The sequence below is a fragment of the Tachyglossus aculeatus genome, chromosome X1 (assembly GCF_015852505.1).
Source record: "Tachyglossus aculeatus isolate mTacAcu1 chromosome X1, mTacAcu1.pri, whole genome shotgun sequence".
Taxonomy (NCBI): Eukaryota; Metazoa; Chordata; class Mammalia; order Monotremata; family Tachyglossidae; genus Tachyglossus; species Tachyglossus aculeatus.
This window is the reverse complement of record NC_052101.1, coordinates 122,430,720-122,435,190: the sequence shown is the minus strand read 5'-3', so window position 1 is coordinate 122,435,190 and position 4,471 is coordinate 122,430,720. Positions and strand designations below refer to the sequence as shown.

Sequence of the window (4,471 nt, the reverse complement as noted above, 5' to 3'; positions counted from 1 at the left end):
AAGAAAAATACCCTCACTCTCGGCTTCAAGGCCCTCCATCACCTCACCCCCTCCTACCTCACCTCCCTTCTCTCCTTCTACAACCCAGCCCACAACGTCCTCTCCTCTGCTGCTAACCTCCTCACTGTACCTCGTTCTCGTCTGTCCCACCGTCGACCCCCGGCCTACGTCTCCCCCTGGCCTGGAATTCACTCAATTGTATTTATTGAGCGCTTACTGTGTGCAAAGCACTATACTAAGCGCTTGGGAGAGTACAATACAACAACAGACACAGTCCCTGTCCATAATGAGCTCAGAGTCTAATCAGTCCCAAAATATCAGAGATGCAGAGTTTCCTAGTGGCTAGAGCACAGCCCTGGGAGTTAGAAGGACTTGAGTTCTAATCCCAACTCTTCCACTTGTCTGTTGTGTGACCCTGGGCAAGTCACATCACTTCTCTGGACCTCAGATACCTCATCTGTAAAATGGGGATTAAGGTTGTGAGCCCCATGTTGGGTAGGGTCTCTGACCAACTTGACAACCTTGTATCCAATATTTAGTACAGTGCCTAGAACACACTAAGGGTTTAACAAATACCTTTAGCAACCATTAACAATCCTAATTTCAAACTGGCCGTCAGATTTTCCTCACTCTCCTCACTCTCCTTCCACACATCTGCCAAGCTAGGTCTCTTCCTCCCTTCAAAGCCCTACTGAGAGCTCACCTCCTCCAGGAGGCCTTCCCAGACTGAGCCCCCTTTTCCCTCTCCTCCTCCCCATCCCCCCCGCCCTACCTCCTTCCCCTCCCCACAGCACCTGTATATATGTTTGTACAGATTTACTACTCTATTTATTTTACTTGTACATATTTACTATTCTTTTTATTTTGTTAATGATGTGCATCTAGCTTTATTTCTATTTATTCGGATGACTTGATACCTGTCCACATGTTTTGTTTTGTTGTCTGTCTCCCCCTTCTAGGCTGTGAGCCCGTTGTTGGGTAGGGACCGTCTCTATATGTTGCCAACCTGTACTTCCCAAGCACTTAGTACAGTGCTCTGCACACAGTAAGCACTCAATAAATATGATTGAATGAATGAATGAATTCCTGAGGGCGCAGAAGGGAAGGACGCGTGGCGGCCCCCAGCCACTGCCCACCAGGGAAAATAACTCAAACCGCTGTCTCTTCTCTCAGCGTCACTACCCGGGTCTGGCTTTCCAACATCTGGAAAATGGGAAAGGAGAGCTGGTGCCTGCCCCATTTCTGAAAATATTATTGTTATTTTTAAGTGTTTCAGGACTGGTCCAGCACGTGGGCCCCAGGGGGAGAGAGCCATCCAGAGTGCGGGTGTGCGTGTGCGTGCATGCTTGCATGTGCCATCCACATGAAACCCTCTGGGATGTGTGTGTTGGAAATCCAAGGCGATTTATGTCCATCTTGAAAACGCACCTCCCAACCAAGCCAGAGTGGAATGTCTGTTTGGCCCATTCTGGAAATTGGCTCCTGGTGGGCTTCCCAGAATACATTTTTCCTAAACACATCAGCTTTGATAGTCAGGCGGGGTTGGGTCTGAGTGACTAACTGGAAACTCCTCCCGAACAATCAGGCGAAACGGTGGCTTTTGAGCTTGGCCGACAGGGAGGCGGGTGGATGGAGGCCCAGGGGCAGGGGGTGAGACCGGACTCCTGGGTTCTGGTTCCTGACCCAATGGGTGACAGTCTCGCTGTAGGCCTTGGCTTCTCCAGCTGTAAAATGGGTGGGTTGGGGGCTTCTCATCTTGACTCTTGGAACTTTAGGGGGTGGGGATGGGGGGCTGGAACTGACTCCTTGAGGCCTCTGATCCTCCATCACCAGGCCAGATTCCAGCCTGAACTAATGGGAGAATTTTCTGCACTCCTGGGAGAGAAATCACAGCTGAAAATCTCTGTGTTGGGAGATCAGCAAGGCTTCACAGGGCACTGAGAGACAACTCCTCTCTCCAGTCCTCCCTCCCCTCCTCCGCCCTCACTTAGAACTCCTAAGTCTTATCTCTGTTGAAGAACTTCCCCTCCCAGCATTTTTGCCCCCACCCCTCAGCCCCAGGGGTGACCTTCTCCCTCAATCAATCAGTGGTATTTATTAAGAGCTTACTGTCTGTGGAGCACTGTACTAAGTATTTAGGAGAGTACCATATAACAGAGTTGGTAGAAACGTTCCCTGCCCACAAGGAGCTTGCCTCGTACAGGAGGCAAGTCGTCTGATCTGCAGTCATGTGCTGGGAGAAAAGGGAAAGTGGACAGAGAAACCTTTCCCACGCCATCTAGCTCTTGGCTGAAAATGAGAAGGAGAGGCAGAATAAGGAATTTAAACCCCAGAAGGGATAACTGAGATCAACTGTGTAATCTCTTCCAGTGGAAACACTAACTGGGCGTTTGTGGGTTTGGGAGAGGGAAGGTGCCGTTCTAGGGAGGTGGGTGCGAGGTGACTTTCGGGATGACCTCTGCTTTACAGCTCAATCAATCAGTCTCCTTTACTGAGCACATACTGTGTGCAGAAAACTGCACTAAGCGCTTGGGAGAGAACAATATGCCAGAGTTGGTACGCGCATTCCCTGCCCAGAATGAACTCACAGTCTAGAGGGGGAGACAGACATTAATATAAATAAATAAATTCAGGATATGTACATAAGTCCTGTTGGGCTGAGGGAGGGGTGAATAAAGGGAGCAGATTGGGGCGACGCAGAAGGGAGTGGGAAAAGAGGGCTTAGTCAGGGAAGGAGGAGATGTGCCTTCAATAAGGCTCTGAAGGTGGAGAGAGTAACTGTCAGGTATGTAGAGGGAGGGTGTTCCAGGCCAGGGGCAGGACGTGGGCAAAAGGTCGGCAGAGAGATAGATGAGATCGAGGTACAGTGAGTAGGTTGGCATTAGAGGAGCCAAGTGTGTGGGCTGGGTTGTAGCAGGAGAGCAGTGAGGTAAGGTAGGAGGGGACAAGGTGATGGAGTGCTTTAAAGCCAATGAGAAGGAGTTTTTGTTTGATGTGGAGATGGATGGGCATATGAGGAGTAGAGAAACATGGATTGAACGTTTTGTAGAATAATGATCTGGGGAGCAGAGTGAAATATGGACTGGAGTGTAGAGAGACAGGATGCAGAGAAGTCAGCAAGGAAGCTGATACAGTAATCAAGGTGGGATAGGATAAGTGCTTGAATTAACATGGTAGCAGTTTGGATGGTGAGGAAAGGACAGATTTTAGCAATGCTGTGAGGGTTGAACCAACAGGATTTAGTGATAGATTGACTATGTGGGTTGAATGAGAGAGAAGAGTCAAGGGTAATGCCAAGTTTACTGACTTGAGAGACAGGAAGTATGGTGAAGCTGTCTATAGTGAAGGGAAAATCACAGGGAGGATAGTTTGGGTGGGAAGAAAAGGAGGTCTGTTTTGGACATGTTAAATTTGAGGTGTTGGTAGGACATCCAAGCAGAGATGTCAAAGGCAGGAGGAAATGTGAGACTGCAGAGAGGGAGAGAGATCAGGGCTGAAGATATAGATTTGGGAATAATCTGCATAGAGGTGGTAGTTGAAGTCATGGGAATGAATGAGTTCTCCAAGGGAGTGGGTGTAGCTGGATAATAGAAGGGGGCCCAGAACTGAACCGTGAGGGGCTCCTACAGTTGGAGGATGGTAGGCAGAGGAGAAGCCTGTGAAAAAGATAAGAATGAGCCACCAGAGAGATTGGAGAAGAACCAGGAGAGGACAATGTCAGTGAAGCCGAGGTTGAATAATGTTTCCAGGAGAAGGGGTTGGTGGACAGTGTCCAAGTCAGCTGAGAGGTTGAGGAGGATTCAGATGGAGTAGAGGCAGTTGACCCTTCTGAGGGTCACCTGGAGAGTTTCCAGTACTCTACCAGTCTTGGCTATGGGAGGGAGAGTCAAGTAGAGGCCTACCCATTCCATTCCTAGCTTGGGCAGTGGTTAGTGAGTGGAAGGCAATCTGCTACAAGTCAAAGCTCACCCGTGCTGGGCAGCAGCAGCATGGGAGAGAGTCGAGGGCTGAGACTAAAGTTTACTGCGCGGAAGGAGGCAATGGTAAACCACTTCTATAATTTTACCAAGAAAACTCTATGGATACACTACCAGAACGATTGCAGTTGGAGAGCGGGGTGTTCTGGGAGAGATATGTCCGTGGTATCACTATGGGTTGGAAATGACTCGATGGCATAAGACAAGACAAGAGGCAGTTGAATTTAGCAAGAAGGATGCTTGCAACTTTAGAATTCTGGAATCAAAGCAGCTGGAGGCATCAGGCTGGGTCTTAATGGGAGTCGACAGACCCATCCTTCCATCCCTCTGGCATTTCTGACCCCCACCTGGAGCCAGAGATAGCCTCAAGCCTAGGGGAGACCCTATGGAGGAGGAGGAGAAAGAGGAGGAAAAGGAGAAGGAACAGGAGTGAGATGAGGAGGAAGAGGAGGAGGAGAAGGAAAGGGAGTAAGGTGAGGAGAAGAGGAGAAGGA

At 49.4% G+C, this 4,471-nt stretch overlaps 1 non-coding gene across 1 annotated transcript; it reads left to right on the top strand.

Annotated features, from left to right (window-relative positions):
* Nucleotides 1-3,823: 3,823 nt before the first annotated feature.
* On the top strand, nt 3,824-3,959 carry LOC119920523. Its single transcript, XR_005448265.1, has one exon. It is a non-coding gene; the product is annotated as a small nucleolar RNA SNORA7 (small nucleolar RNA).
* Nucleotides 3,960-4,471: the final 512 nt, after the last annotated feature.